Raw genomic sequence first — 16,244 nt, 5'->3', positions numbered from 1 at the left:
TCCTGCCTGGCTGATGTCAGCATCTCTCTGTGAGGTCACCACCTCCCCACCACCTTTGACCAATAGTCTGAGCCCCTGCAAAAGGCCTTTGTGATGTCACTGCCACACCCCTCCCTTGCTGTGCTAATGTCCTGCCCCTGGCCAGGCACTTTGGAGGTTTGAGCTACTCCCTGTGGCTCACCCCACTCAAGGAGCGTTCGTTCTAGGAAGCAAGCCGGCTAGACAGGAAAACATCAGACGCTGCTCCCAATACTACACTCAGTTTTTTCAGAAATTAGTCGACTTTATGGCCAGAAGAGACCATTAGAGCATCTAATCTGACCCCCTGCATATCACAGGCCTCCTGTATGACACAAGAGCTACTTTTGGGGCAAACACATCCCAGAAAGGCATCTAGTCTTCATTAAATGATATCAAGAGATGGTGAATCCACCTCTTTCCTTGGTAGCTTGTTCCTGTGGTGAAACATCCTCGCTGTTGAATTTTTGTGTCTTAGTTGTAATATGAATTTTTCTCTTTTCACCTTCCAGCCATTGGGTCTTGTTATGTCTTTCTCCTGCTAAATTCAAGAGCCCTTTAATAGCCAATCTTTTCTCTCCATTAAGGCCCTTCAACACTTCAATGAAGTCACCTTTCAATCTTCTTTTGATATGCTAAACAGGTTGAGGTCTTTCAATAGCTCCCTAGAAGACATTTTTCTCCAGCCCTCAGAACATTTGGTGGCTCTTTGCTGCCCCAGCTCCAGTTTCACAACATCTTTTTCCATCTCACTGATGGCGTGTCACCTCCTGTGACATTATTGACATAATCTGTAACTGTATAGATCACCGTTGCAACCACTGTTCTATATTTGCAGCCAATATTGTAGAAAGGTTGTTGTGTAAGGGGTCTATGGAGAGGTTCTGATTGGCTGATTATAATGATGCTATCTCTAGATGTGTATCATTTTTGTAGTTGACGTTATGAATATTGGCTCTATCATCATCATTCATTCATGCCCGTCACCCCAACCGGGGTATGGGCCGCCAACCACAGATCTCCAGAGTCTTCTATCCTGGGCCATTCGCTCTAGCTGGTTCCAGGTATAGCCCATTTTTTTGCTATCAACCTGAAGGTCGCGTCGCCAGGTATTTCTTGGGCGGCCTCTTTTCCGCTTGCCTTGGGGGTTCCACCGCAGTGCCTGTCTGGTGATGTTGGTTGGCTGCTTGCGTAGTGTATGTCCTATCCAGCCCCACCTTCTCCTTCTAATTTCTTCCTCTGTGTCTGGCCAGCGGATCTGGAGCCTAGTAGGGTCAGGTTGTTGCTCCTCATCTCTGCTGCAACCTGCGCCGTCTTTCCTGACTCGTACATGGTCCTCACGTTCCATGTGCCGATGGTAATCCTCCTGGTTGTAAGAAGGGTGATCGGCTTAGTGGCTTCCTCACGGCTTTCACCACCCAGCGTCATGCGTCTTCGAGTTGAAGACCCTTCTTTTTCCAGGCTAAAAGTCTCTGTTAACTCTATTGTTGGCGTTTCTGTAGCAAGCTGATTTTTACGGGGTGGAGTTGCTAGCCCCACGCCCAACCCTCCTCCTTTACCCTGACTTGGGACAGGCAGATGGCCCCAAAGGACCTCTCTGGTGGAGTTATTGGCTCTATGCTGCCCGTATTTCAAACTTGTGCTCTGCTTCTGGGTAACACCCCAGGCATACAAGTTGGTGTCAGTTCTGCCTAGCCTGCTTGATGGCCCATTAAGGACCATCAGCTACACAATTGACCCATTGAGAGAAGGCAAATACCGCTGGAGGGACTTTGCTACAAACTGAAGCTCTACAAAGGACTGAATGACCCATCCCAGCTATGGATGTACTCCAGAGACTTGATTTGGACCTGCAGATTTTGCTGCGGAAGCTGTGCGGCTCTGTTCATGATGGCCAAGAGATGGCGGGGAATTGTTGCCTTCTGTAGCTTCCACGGGAGCCCAGCACAGACAATCTGGAGAAAGTGTTGGAAGCTGTGAGGCTCTGTTCACGATGACCGAGAAATGGTGCAAAATGATTAGATGAAAATGTAGATAGAAAGAGGAGAGGACATTTGAAGTGGATTCAACATACCAGGAGACAGTTGGTGCACTGTGCTGCACCGTATGCTGGCAACATGGCGTCTGCCGTAGCTTTCACGGAGGGAGGAGTGAGTGACGGCACACACCCAGAAACACCTGTGAGAATATTTTTGCCCCATCATGTACTGGGAGCTTAACCCACAATTCCAATGGGTGGCAGAGACTGCGGGAATTGTGGGATAGCTACCACAGTGCAATGCTCTGCCACTCGATGCAGCCTCGGTACTGTGGACGCACTCCCCCGAATTCACACGCTTTAGTGGGGACACATAACATTGAATGTATGAACTCGATTCAGGAAATTCAAATAAAATAACTTTGGGGCACTTCGGCGGCGGGTCCCAGAGCGGAAGGACCCCCCCGCTGCCGAATTGCTGCCAAAGCGGAAGAATCTCCGGGGGCCCGGGTCCCACGAGAGTTTTCCGGGGCCCCCAGAGTTAGTGAAGGACCCCACTCCAGGAACCCCAAAAAACTCTTGTGGGGGCCCCTGCTGGGCCCAAGGCAAATTGCTCCACTTACCCTCCCCCCTGGGTGGCCCTGATGGGACCTGGAGCTACTGTTATTTCAGGACTCCTGTGAAACCCTCAGCTGGTTGGTTTGCACTCTGCTCTCATTGCTTCTCTCTCAGGACTCTCTCTCCTCCTGCGTCTCTGCTGCTCTCCTCTCCTAGACATTGAACCCAGCCCTTGCTGCTGCCAACGCCAACTGGCAGAACGGCCTATAAGTCCCCTGTCTGAGGGGAGGCCAATGCATGTGGTCGGCCATAAGCAATATGATATTTTCTGTCTTATTCTCTAGCCCTTTCTTAATGATCCCCAAGATTCTCTTTGCTTTTTTGACCGTCGTTGCACACTGAGTTTTCAGAGAACTATCCCCAGTGACTCCAAGATCTCTCTTGAGTGGCAACAGCTATTTTTGGCCTCGACATTTTATATGTATAATTGGGATTATGTTTTCCAATGTTCATCACTTTGCATTTATCAACAAATCTACCATTTTGTTGCCCTTTCACCCAGTTTTGTGAGCTCTTTTTGTAACTCTTTGCAGGCTGCTTTGGACTTAAATTTCCTGAGTAGTTTTGGATCATCTGCACATTTAGCCACCTCGCTGTTTACCCCTTTTTCCAGATCATTTAAGAATATGTTGAATAGCACTTGTCCCAGACCCCCTGGGGGACACCACTATTGACCTCTCTGCATTTTGAAAACTGACCATTTATTCCTACCTTGTAACTAGTTATTTATCCATGAGACGACCTTCCCTCTCCTCCCATGAGAGTGTAATAGAGCAGAATAGGGCTTCCTTGGGAGGGGGCGTGAATTGAGAATATATCAGGGGGTTGTGCACATTTACTGCCCTGGTGAAAAAGTGTGTCTGATACTCAGTCTTTGCTGCTCCTGCCAGCTGTGACTGCTGAGGACATTTTCCTTCTCTGCTCCAGGGTCTCTCTTCTGCCAGATTCTCAGCAAGTCAGGCCCCCTACAGACTATGGCAGAGCAGTTTGGTAATAGGCTGCAGGACTGACCACGTAAGAATGTAGCTGCTGTAGCACCTTGACTGTCCATGGGCCAAATCCTGCAGCCCAGGATAACCTCCCACTGCTGGTGATGGGAATTGAGCCTTTGTAACTAGCTGCTGGTACCTGAGGTCTCAGCTACGGATTAAACTGGTGGCAAACACAGCTTCAGCCAAAGCAGTGAAGATGTAAGGGAAAGAGCAAAACTGGCCATCCGGGGAGCTGCTGCAGTCCCATCACCACAGCTGGAAGGGAGAAGAGGAAAAGCTCCCTAAAGTGCTGGGAGCAGCCCCGAGAAAAGAAAGTTTGTCAGTGAGATCAGTAGCAATAACTATGAAATGATGGAGTGTTTTCTCCTCTGTGCCAACATGGCTGAATTGTGTTACTTTACTGTGAGAATAAGCTTTAAAATATCCTGCTCTAATTTCAGGATGGGTCTGTAACCATAACTGGACTCTGTGGGAAGTGGCCTCTGGATAGTGGCCTTTGGGCAGAGCTGGCTGAAGAGCCTTCCTACTCACCAGGAGATCCTGGCTTGGCCTGACAGTTCTTCCTTGCTGAACCTAGTTTGTCTGTCAGGCGCCTTTCTTTTATTTCTTCTAATGAAAAGAAAAGAAAAGACCTCACTGCACAATCCTTGTAAGTGCTTGTTCAAGACACAAAGACCCTTCCTTGCAGCTAAGTCTTGGAAAGTGTTAAGTTGTAAATCTGGAGCTGATGGAAAGGTTACCATGACTCAGAGTTGAGCTGAAGCTGCTGTGACTGAAACACAGAGCACTAATCAGTATCTGATCACAGCAGCTGCTGGGAGAAGCGCATGTTAGAAGCCCTCTGTCAGCTCAGCTGTGGCTTTCTGTGCACTGAGCCAGCCTGCTCAAGGTCTGCAAGTCTTGAGGGAAATGGGGCACATTTTTACTTTGGAATTTGAAGGTGTAGTCTTGGACCATCAAGTGGAGTGGTTGCAATCAGCTTGCTGGGGAAGGCACCATGGCTTAGTAGGCTAAAGCACCTGTCTAGTAAACAGGAGATCCTGGGTTCAACTCCCAGTGGTGCCTTGTTCTATAGCTTTGGTCTCCTCTGCTCACATTTTCCTGTGTCTTCCTAGGAAACAGAAGAGACCTCCCTTGACAATCCAAGTAATTGCTTGTGAAGGAAAAGGCTTCTTTCCAACGGAGCATTGGAGAGAATCAAATCCTCAGTCTGGAGTTGATGAAAAGGCTATTGGCATTGGCAAGGAGGTTGCTTCCGCTGCAATTTGCTGTGACAGGAGACCCTGTGTTGTGCGGCCATGCAATTCACTGGGGATATCTGTGCACAGAGCCCCTTCTAGAGGGTTCTCTGCAGGGCTTGCAGGAAATGGAGAATTACTGTCCTTTCACTTTTCATGTTATTGTTGATGAAAAATGGAGCAGTTCGGGGAGAAGTCCCAGAGCGTGGCACCATGGCAGAGCTTGCCAAGAGAGCTGCTGGATAAAGAGCAGATTCAGGATCCAGCATCCAGTGCTGCCTTGCTGAACGTGCCTCCTCTTGTCCCTTTTTGATCAATCTTTTTTGTTAACGGAGAAGCCCGACTCTGGCTAGCCATGCAAATGCTTGCAAAAGAAACGGGGCTTTTGGCTGACAACTGTCAAAAGGAGGCTTTGGATAAACATGGAAACAAGGTCAAGGTCACTGTAACTCATCTTGCATGTGCAGCTGTTGAAGCTACAAGGCAGGGCACTAAGCACAGTATTACCACGGCTGGTCACAGCAGGATCTCTGTGTGGTGGGATCCGCGGGGTACAATCCCAAACTGTGGAACTGCTCTGTCCTCTTCTCTCTCCAGCCTGGGCTGTGTCTTACAATGCTGCACTAGTGACAAACAGCAAAACCCCCTCCATGTGCTGTGATCACTCAGCCAACAACATGCAGCAATGCACCCAACTAAGTTGCATGAATGCTCTATAAGCCACTCCTCAATTATACATAGAGACACCAGCATATCTCCCCAGCCCTCAGCCTTGCACCTCAGAAATGTACCGTCTTACACTGCTCAAAACCTCTTGAAAAGTGCAAGCTCATTAATTAATTCACCCCTTCCTCAAAAAGAAAGTGAACATGCACCAGCCTTTTTAATCTGAGCAGCTTTCCCAAGCACTTTGGACAATTTCACAAGTAAGTATAAAACATTAAAATAAGTTTATTAACTACAGAAAGATAGATTGTAAGTGATTATAAGTGTTAGGCAGAGAGGTCAAAGTTGGTTACGTAAATGAAAATAGAATCTTAGTGTGACATTCTAGACCTTTGGGGGAGCGGCTGTAACCCCCATATTCCTCATTTTCATATAATCGTGATCTTACATATAGAGCATGACTTGTAAGGTATCAGGGGAAAGGATATGATCTGCTGAAAGTCATTTCTCTACCCATAGATGTACACCATTCACGCATATGAAGTTATGAGAATTGTGTAGTATGGTTGTCACTATGCTGTAAGCAGTGATGAGCTGCCAAAATATTAACAACCGGTTCCCTCCTTCTCACCTCACGAGGGGGTCGTGCCCCCCGGGAGGTCATGCCCCATCCAACCCCCCATGTTTTTGACACCCCCCCAGGACCCCTGACCCATCCCCCCCTTTCCCTGTCCCCTGACTGCCCTTTGCAGCCCCATCCAACTCCTCCTCTCATTCTTGATGGCCCCCCGGGACCCCTGCCCCATCCAACCACCCCTTCTCTCTGTCCCTGAGTGCCCCCAGCACCTCATCCAACCCCTGCTCCTTCCTGATTGCCCCGGGATCCTTGCCCCCATTCAATCCCCTGTTCCCTGCCCTCTGACCGCCCTGACCCCTATCCACCCCCACAACCAACCAAATACCCTCCCTGCTCCCTGCCCCCTTACCACACTGCCTGGGGCCAGGACCGGGTCCACTCCGCCCGGGACCTCAACCGGCTCTGCGAGGCCCGACTCCCGGGCCGGGCCGGCACGGGGCCAGAGCCACTCCGCCCGGCACCGGGGCCGGGCCGTGGGGCCCGACTCCCGGGCCGGGCCGGCACCGGGGCCAGAGCCGCTCCGCCGGCACCGGGGCCGCAGCCGTAGGGCCCGACTCCCTGGGCCGGGCCCGAGCTGGGGGTGCTTGGCTGGAACTGGGCTGGGGCACTCGGCCAGAGCCAGAGGGAGCCATTCCGCCCCTGTGCCCAGCTTACCTGCCTGCTGCTTTTTTCTGGGTTCCCATGCACAGTTGATTTGCGGGAAGCAGGGGAAGCAGAGGAGAAGGAGGGTGGAGCATTCAGGGGAGAGGGGGAGGTGAGCTGGGGCTGGGCAGACAGCTGCCTGAGCCTTTGTTAAATTTAAAAGCTTTTTAGAACCAGTTGTCCTGGAACCACTGGTTCTAAAGGCTTCTAAATTAACAACCGGTTCCTGTGAATGGGTGTGAACTGGTTGGAGCTCACCACTGGCTGAAAGTTGGGGGAATCAGCAATCACCAGCATAAGACCACACATGGGGAATTGCTGAACCATGCTAGCAAAGACACATGGTGCTGGGCCCCAGATCCAACTGAAGTCTTCAGTGTCACAGTGACCAAAGGTGTGTGCACAGAATGGGGATGGTGTAGGTGTGGGTGGGTGGATGGATGGATGAAGTGATTTCGCCACGTGCTTGCGCGGTTGTCGGCAAGGGTCTTGTGCGCGGGGGGGTGTGATCACAGCTCTGGGGGTTGTGTTTGTGGCTGCGCAAATGTGTGTGTGTTCATGTGGCTGGATTTGTGCATGTGTTTGCATCTGTTAGTAGTTGTGTTGATGTTAGCTGGATTTATGTGGGTGTTTGTGTATATTAGCAATTGTGTGTGTGTGTGGCTGGATTCATTCATGCAAAGCCCCCATACCGTCGACCCCGGTGGTGATTTCCCCATCTTACAAGGGCTGGCTGGCCTGACACTTAATCCCTCTGTGGAGTGTGGCAGGGGCTGCAGCTCACCCCCTGTGGGGCAGGAGGGCCCAGGTGTGGGGCACTGGGCTCCGATGCACCTGGAGAGAAGCTCAGGTGAGGCAGGGCAGGGCGGGTGGTGTCCGTTCTGGGTTGCCTGGTGCTGGGCCATTGCACAATCCCCAGCCACGCCGCTGGCGCACCCCGAGGGGGCAGGGGCCAAGCAGACGATCCAGCACAAGGGGGGTGAGGATATGTCATTGGGGGGAGGAAAAGCCTTGGGCTGCACTGGGGGAGTGCAGAGCAGGGGTGACACCCCAGAAACCTGCAGCAAAGGGATGGACAGGTGGGATGGGTGGATAGAAGAGGCAGCGGGACTAAAATCTAAAAGGGGAGTGTGGGGTCTAGTGGTCAGAACGGGGGAGGGGGGTTGCTGGTCAGAATTCCTGGGTTCTATCTCCAGCCCTGGGAGGGGAGTGGGAGCCAGTGGTTAGGGTGTGTGTCGGGGGGGAGCCAGGACTCCTGGGTTCTCTCCCTGGCTCTGACTCTCTCTTGTGCAATCCCTCAGCAGTTACCCAACTCACCAGCGTGTGGGAGCGAGGGGCTGGGGCCGGGTTGTGACACAGCCCAGAGTCCCGTACTGCCCCTTTGTTACCCAACCGGGGCAGGGTGGGGGATGGCCTGGGAGACCTGCTAAGAAAGGCGCTTCTGGTGGGTCTGTGTGTGGGTCACGCTGCCCCCTGCTGGATAGACCCCTCTAGGTCAGAACCAGTCTCAGCTCGGGTCAGACCCTGGGAGCCCAGCCCCCTCTGTCGCCATGGCCATGTCTATTGGTCTCCTGGAAAGGTCCATTCTCATTGGTAGCTGTCCAGTGGCAGTGAGTTCCACAGGCCTCGGCACAGGCTGTGTGGGGCAGGAGGCCTTGTGTTGGGAGCAGTGGGAGTGAACTGTGTGCGGTTGTGTCTCTGAGCACAATTGCGAATATTCTGGTGTGTGTGTGAGTGTGAGTGTGGCTGGGGGTGTGATTGTTTCTCTCTTTGGGGTTGGGCTAGCATGCCCCTCTGGGTGTGTTGTGTGTGAGTGTTCTTGGGACTGAGAGTCCTTTGCGTCAATGTGTGTGTGTGTGTCACTTGCTGCAGGATACAAAATCCTGCAAAGCCACCACACACACACACACACACACACACACACACACACACACACACAGTGGGGCTCAGCCCCACCAGCAGGGGGCAGCAGGGACACACACGTTTCTCCTGGGCCAGCTTGGACAATTTCCCATCACGACCCGGCACAGTGCTGGTGCCCCCACACGGGGGTGGGCAGTGACTGGGCGGAGTGCGGGGGGCCAGATGTGCTGGATTCAGAAGGAAGCACTTTGGGAAAATCAGTCACGGCCCTTAGCAGAGCTGGGACACAGACCCAGTGACCCCTGCACCCCCCTGGGAGGGGAGTGGGGTCTAGTGGTCAGAGCAGGGAGGGGGCTGGGCACCAGGACCCCTGGGTTCTATCTCTGGCTCTGGGAGTGGAGGGGGTCTAGAGCAGGGGGACTGGGAGCCAGGACTCCTGGGTTCCATTGGGGAGACTGTTTTTACCTGTGCTCCCCTCCCTAGAGATCCCAGCCCAGCCCCCTAGTGGAGAGTGAGTGGGAGCGGGGGAAGTTGCTCTCCCGCTTCAGAAACATGTTTCAACCTCCCCCCCACCATGGGCTGTGACATCATGGAAACCCCCCCTCTCCCAGGCAGGCAGTAGAAGCCCCGCCCACCAGAGAAGGGGGGAGTCTAGTTGCACCCACAACAATCCCACTCATGGTTGCAAAGAAACCCCCACAAACCACAGGAGTCCTGGCTCCCAGCCCTGCCCCTGAGTGGGGAGAGACGAGGCCACGGGTGAAGCAGGCTGGGGGGGGGGGGCGCTGGGGGCACCGCGCTGCGGGGGGGGGCAGGGCCGGGACCCCGGGACACGCGAGTTACCGTCAGGAGCTGAAGGGGGGCGGGGCGGGATGAGGAGTTGCGTTGGGGGGGGAGGTGTCAGGTTGACCCAGGGACCCACCCTCACCTGGGCTGGAGAGGACGGAGGCGCCCCGGGGCAGGCTGGGAGTTGTAGTTCCTGGCTCGTCTCAGAGCGGAAGTGACGGCCAGATGCTCAGGCAACGCCCCCCTCCCGGTGCACACTGGGAAGCGTAGTTCTCTCTCTCTCACGCGCGGCCTCTATGGGAGGAGGGGCCGTAACTCGTCACTTCGCCGCGCCCCTCCCCGCTCCCTGATTGGCGGAGAGAGCGCGGGACAGAGACTCGGCGCGTGGGGGGAGGCCCCGGTTCCCTCGCCCCGAGGCTTCGCTGCCCCCCCCCCCCCGGGCGCGCGCTGCGGCCGTTGGGATTCGAATCCCGCTCGCGGCCGGGGGGGCTGCGCGGCTCGGTGGCAGCCGGTGGGCGGGACGGGGCGGTGATTGGCGGCTCCGCACGGGGGGGCCGGGGGCTCAGACCCCCAGTTCCAGGCGCCAGGCCCTGCCCCGGGCCCGTGGGATCCGGGCTGGGGGGCAGCAGCGGGGGGGGGCTGAGCTGCCGGGGAGCAGCCCCACAAGCGGCAGCCTGGGGCCGCGGGGCCCCTCAGCCCCCCCCCAACCTGCCCCCGCAGTGTCCCCGCTGTGACCCTCCCGCCAGCCCCGCCCCCGGCGTCCCCTCCCCACCCTGTCTGCTCTGCCCGGCCTGTCCTTCGCCCCCGCCCTGCTCCTCAGCGCCCCGACCCCCCCCTGCTCTTCCTCCCCCTCCCCCAGCCCCGTCCTCAGCACCCCGCCCCCCGCCTCCTCCCCCTCAGCGCCCCGACCTCCTCCTCCCGCCCCCCGCCTCCTCCTCCCCATCCCTGTCCGCTCTGCCCGGCCTTTCCCTTCACCCCCTTCCTCAGCGCCCCGACCCCCGCCCTCCTCCCCATCCCTGTCCTCAGCACCCTCCCCCAGCACCCCACCCTCCTCCCGCCCCACCCCAACATCCTCCTCCCCCCATCCCTGTCCTCAGCACCCCACCCCCACCTCCTCCCCTCAGTGCCCCAACCTCCTCCTCCCGCCCCACCCCACCCCAACATCCTCCTCCCCCCCGTCCTCAGCACCCTGCCCCCGCCTCCTCCCCCAGAGCCCCGACCTCCTCCTCCCGCCCCACCCCGACATCCTCCTCCCCGTCCTCAGCACCCCACCCCCTTCCTCCTCCCCATCCCTGTCCTCAGCACCCCACCCCCTTCCTCCGCCCCAGAGCCCCGCCCCCTCCCTCCTCCTCCCCATCCCTGTCCTCAGCACCCCGCCCCCACCTCCTCCCCTCAGCGCCCGACCGCCTCCTCCCGCCCCACCCCGACATCCCCCTCCCGTCCTCAGCACCCCACCCCTTCCTCCTCCTCCCCATCCCTGTCCTCAGCACCCCGCCCCCACCTCCTCCCCCTCTGCGCCCCGACCGCCTCCTCCCGCCCCACCCCTGACATCCCCTCCCCGTCCTCAGCACCCCACCCCCTTCCTCCTCCTCCCCATCCCTGTCCTCAGCACCCTGACCTCCTCCTCCTGTCCTCAGCACCCCGCCCCACTTCCTCCTCCTCCCCCCATCCCCATCCTCAGCACTCCCACCCTCCTCCCCTCTGTAGGGCCCCGACAGCCCCTTCAAGCCCCCAACCTGCCCCCGTGTCTCCCCTTCTGTTGTGACCCTCTCGCCAGCCCCACCCCCATCTGTGGGGATCCCTCAGCCCCCAGCGTCCCCTCCCCCATCCTGTACACTCTGCCTGGCCTTTCTCTTCGCTGCCCTCCTCCTCCTCCTCCTCCCCATCATCAGTGCCCGACGCCGACCTCCTCCTCTTGCCCCACCCCGATGACCTTGTCCTCCTCCTCCCCTGTCCTCAGTGCCCCATCCCCCTTCCTCCTGCCCCACCCCGTCCTCAGTGCCCTGCCCCTAATTGATTCCAACCCATTTCTCCATTGCTGGGCCCCACTCTCCCATCCCCCCACAGCCCCAGTCCATCCCCAGGGTGGGGGGTTCCTCATCTCCAATCTCTGCTACCCCCAAACCTGCCGGGTTCCCCTTTTCAGCCACTGTGGGGTCCTCCAACCCGCCCCCACCCATCCACTCTGGGCTCTCTAAATCCCACATTCCCACAATGCACCTTGGTATCCCCACCTTCCTCTATCCCTAATCCCCCTAGTCCCTTCCCTTGGGTTCTCCTGGACACCCCAACCCACAGTCCGGCCCCCACATACATCCCAGTCACTCATTCACATGCTGAGCTAGTTCTTCAGGGGCCCCCACAGCTCCCCAAACTCCTCCATCCATGAGCCACACTCACAATCACCTCCCCACACACCATAATATTCACAATCATGCTCAGAGACACAACTGCATGCAGTTCACTCCCACTGCTCCAAATACAAGGACCTCCTGCCCCACACAGCATGTGCCAAGGCCTGTGGAACTCACTGCCACTGGACGGCTACCAATGAGAATGATCCCCTCATGCTGGATCATCTGCTTGGCCCCCTGCCCCCTCTCGGGGCGCGCTGTGCGGCGTGGCTGGGGATTGTGCAATGGCCCAGCACCAGACAATGCAGAATGGACACCACACACCCTGCCCTGCCTCACCTGAGCTGCTCTCCAGGTGCATTGGAGCCCAGCACCCCGCACCTTGGCCCTCCTGCCCCACAGGGGGTGAGCTGCAGCCCCCGCCACACTCCGCAAAGGGGAGAAGGGTCAGGCCAGCCAGCACTTGTAAGATGGGGAAATCACCATCGGGGTCGACGGTATGGGGGCTGTGACATACGGAGAAACGGTTGTCGCGCCGGCAGAAGGCAGCAGAGCATACACATGCACACAATTGCAAATATACACGAACACATGCATGAATCCAGACACATACACACAAACACCCGCACAAATCCAGCCAACACCAACACAAGCCTGGGAGCCAGGGGAGCAGAGCAGGCTGGGGCCGGGTCACTCCACTTCCCGCAGGAATTAGCCGGCCCCCCATGTCCCACGATGGCCTGGGGCCAGCCCCCTTCTGCTTCCCCCCATGGAAGCCTGGGGCCCCAGCCTGCTCTGCTCCCCTGGCTCCCAAACTTGGGGAACCGCCCACAGCACTTGCTGGCGGCGTGGCTGGGAGCCAGGAGTGGACCAGGCTGGGGCTGGGTCACTCCACTTACCATGCAGTGAGTGCAGGGGCGGGGGGGGGGGGGGGGGCGGGGGCAGAGCAGGGGCGGGGGCCATGAGGAAGAGCCGGGCAGCCCCCCTTGCAGCAGCTCCCCACCCCAGCTCACCACCGCTCCGCCTTCTCCCCGGAGCTCGCCGGCGCCGCTCCACGACACCCGCCACCCACGCTTGCGGTGCCAATCAGCTGTTTAGTGCAAGCCTGGGAGGAGGAGAATCAGAGCAGGGGCGGTGTGCTCAGGGAGAAGACGGGCAGAGGTGAGCTGGGACAGGGAGCGGGTCCCCTGCAGGCCCCGCCCCCGTTACTTGCTGTGGGCAGCCCTCCCCCCGCACCTCCCAGCCCCCTGCCCCAGCTCACCTCCACTCCCCGCCCCCCCTGAGTGTGCTTTTTGGTGCTCCCAACCACTTGGCACCCTGGGCAGCCGACTAGTTCGCCTAGTGGTTGCACCGGCCCTGGCCACTGCCTGTCAGCAGGATTCCTCCTCCTCCTCCTCCTCAGTGAGACTAAATCTCCGCACCTCGACAGTCCGCTGCACCCCAATCCCCCATGCCTGAGCCTCCCTGCCAGAGCCCTGCACCTGGCTCCAAAGAATTAAGTCTCACGTGTCGCTGGGAACTCGACTTCTTGTGCCCAGAGAGTCTCAGCCCCCCTCAGTAGCTGACCTGAGAAACACAGTGTCTGCAAAAGCAGCAAAGAGTCGTGTGGCACCTTATAGACTAACAGACGTATTGGAGCATGAGCTTTCGTGGGTGAATCCCCACTTCGTCGGATGCGTCAGTGTCGGCCTTTTCCAAAGAAGTGCCTGGAGGGCTTTTTACTGTGTGACCACGTGGCCTAATGGATAAGGCGTCTGACTTCGGATCAGGCGATTGAGGGTTCGAGTCCCTTCGTGGTTGTGCAATTTTACCTTTGGGCTGAACGTCCTGCTCCCTTCAGGGCTGGAACCTCTTCTTAGCCGCTCAGGCCAATGCTCTGGCTTCAGCTAGAGCCCCGGGAAGGAGTTGGGGGTTGGGTGTCACAAAGGCTGGGGCATGAGCCCCAGGTGCTTCCAGTCTCGCCTTTGCCCTTCCTGACTTGCCAAAGAAAATGGGCGGCTGCCCGGGCTAGAGTGTGGAGCAGTTTCCCTCTTCCAAGTGTGCCCCTGTCCCTGTGCTGGAGGGTACTTGCTACATAGCCCCTTGGGAGCCTGGGTGTTTCTCTGCTTCTCGCCCGCTGGGGAAAAGCCTCTTGGGGTAAAATCTCCTGCCCCACTGCCAAAGTGAGCACAGAGAGTGGGAACAGTAAGAGGCGCCACCAGGGGGACTGGCCCTGCTTTCCTACCGTCTTCGATAATGGCCACAGAGCATCAGCAGCCACCCCACATGCTCCGCTGTGGGTGGCCTTCAGTGGGGGTTTGGCATGGCAGGGAGCAGGCTGGCTGAGTGTTTTTGTGCCCATCTGAAGGCCACACATAGGCATGGTCCTGCCCTCCTCTGGCCCTGCCCTCGGTTACTCTGTGGCTTTTAAGCCTTCCCTTGGATCCGTCAGCACCAGCCGCCTCTGCTCTAGGTGCCCAGAGGAGGAGAGGTGCTGGGCTCCAGCCTGGGAAGCCTGGCCCCGGCCCTGCTTCCTTTACATGCCATGTGGGCAAGAGGAAGAGGGTGGCAGCTGCAGCTACAGGGACCAAAGTTGTGGACATCAGGTGAAGCAGCAAGAAACCCAACCATCAGGTCAACCCGCAGGAATCTCTAGCCAGACTGTTAAGTTCTAGGACCCCAACCTCTAGCGGCCCAGCTGGACCAGAGACCTATCTCCAGTGGGCATCAGTGACCCAGGAGGAGGAGAAAAAAAAATCACTCTAGTTCAGCCAGGGAGAGAGTAGCCAAGCACCTTGAGCTCCAGGGCTTTGCAGCAAACCAACATACCTGCCACAGGTCCCACTGAGATTTGAACTCAGATTCCAGGATTCAAAGTCCTGAGTGCTGCCCATTACACCATGGGACCTGCTGCTGTTTTGTTTTCTAGACCCCTGTGACTCTCACCTGGCTGGTTTGCACTCTGCACTTATTGCTTCCCACCAGCGGCTTCCTCTCGCAGGACTCTCTCTCCTCCTCCAGCGACTGTGGTCCTGCTCTACCGGATCCGCGGGTCCTGCCCTGAGTCCCTGCATCCCCCTGCTGTGTCTCCATTCCCTGTAGGCTGCAAAAATGTCAGGGGAGGCCACCCCTCCCTTCACTCGGTGCTCCCGCTTATATCGGCCAGCTGCAGCCTCATCTCCTGGAACTCGGGCAGCTGTCGCTTCATCCAGTCGTACAGTCACAGGCTGACCGGCTCCCCAGCCTGGATGCTCTTGTGGAAATCCCACAGGTGACACTGCAGGACTTGGCACTGCTGGTTTCTTTAATGTTGTGGTGTTTGCCCGACCGCCGGAACAAAGCCGCCAACTCCCTCACCAACTCCCACCAATCCCCCTGGTTGCCATAGGACCCTCTGATGCTTTCCCGTTCTGCCAACACCGCCAGGCTTCACCCCCCTGCTCCTTTATCTTGCAAGCTCTGGATGTTCAGCTTCCAATATCCTCTGCCCTGGGTCAGGGACAGGGGCGGCTCCAGGCACCAGAGCAGCAAGCTGCGGAGGGCGGCCTGCCAATCGCTGTGACAAACCTGCAGGAGGTCCCCTGGTAATGCGGATTAGGCGGCATGCCTGCGGGAGCTCTGCCAGTCCCACGGCTTCAGTGGCAATTCGGCGGTGGTTACGCCGAAGGCACGGGACCGGCAGACCTCCCGCAGGCATGCCGCCGAATCCGCCTTACCAGAGGCCCTCCGGCAGGTGTTGGGATAGATCTGTATTACATTATATACTAATGTTAGATGTGTAGAAAGTGTGACTAGAAAGGAGCAGTGTGACGGTGCTGCCCGTGGGAGCAAGCTGAGGTCACTCAATCAGGGTGAACTGCAAACAGAATGGGGCAGACAAACCCCAAACGCTGGTGGTTATTCCAATATTTAGATTTACCAACCAGCACAAAACAGCTTCTGTAGCACCTCACTGGTTACTCAGAAGTCCAAACCACGCAGTTCCCTTAAAGTGCCCAGCCTCAGGCCTCCATCCAGACACACACGTCAGATATGATGATGATTCCTGAAAATCTGATCTCATTATATAAAAGAAAAGGTTCTTCCAATCCCAAAGGATCAGCCACATACCCAGGTTCAATTATAACTTAGATCTTACCCAAAATACACGCTACAGCCAATTCTTATTAACTAAGCTAAAATTTATTAAAAAAGAAAAGAGAGAGAGTTTTGGTTAAAAGATCAATATACAGACAGACTTGAATTCAATTCTTGAGGTTCAGATGCATAGCAGAGATGAGCTTGTAGTTGCCAAAAGTCCTTTTAGAAATAGTCCAGAGGTGATAGTCCAATGTCCATATTCAGGGTGACTCCAGTCAGTGACTCGGGATCTCAATCCTTATGGCTTAAGAGTTCCCTCTCTTGAAACTGAAAGCAGATCTGAGATGAAGCAGGATCATGTCCCAGGGTTCTTATACATTTCCAGCAGCCTTT

At 56.7% G+C, this 16,244-nt stretch overlaps 3 non-coding genes across 3 annotated transcripts; 2 read left to right on the top strand and 1 right to left on the bottom strand.

Moving 5' to 3' along the window:
- The first annotated feature begins 4,597 nt into the window (after window positions 1-4,597).
- TRNAT-AGU lies at window positions 4,598-4,671 on the top strand. Its single transcript has one exon. It is a non-coding gene; the product is annotated as a tRNA-Thr (tRNA).
- Window positions 4,672-13,519: 8,848 nt separating this feature from the next.
- Window positions 13,520-13,592, top strand: TRNAR-UCG. Its single transcript has one exon. It is a non-coding gene; the product is annotated as a tRNA-Arg (tRNA).
- A 1,015-nt stretch (window positions 13,593-14,607) lies between these two features.
- TRNAQ-UUG lies at window positions 14,608-14,679 on the bottom strand. Its single transcript has one exon. It is a non-coding gene; the product is annotated as a tRNA-Gln (tRNA).
- Between the last annotated feature and the right edge of the window lie 1,565 nt (window positions 14,680-16,244).

The sequence above is a fragment of the Mauremys reevesii genome, linkage group 12, assembly GCF_016161935.1.
Source record: "Mauremys reevesii isolate NIE-2019 linkage group 12, ASM1616193v1, whole genome shotgun sequence".
Taxonomy (NCBI): Eukaryota; Metazoa; Chordata; order Testudines; family Geoemydidae; genus Mauremys; species Mauremys reevesii.
This window is presented reverse-complemented; position numbering and strand designations above follow the sequence as displayed.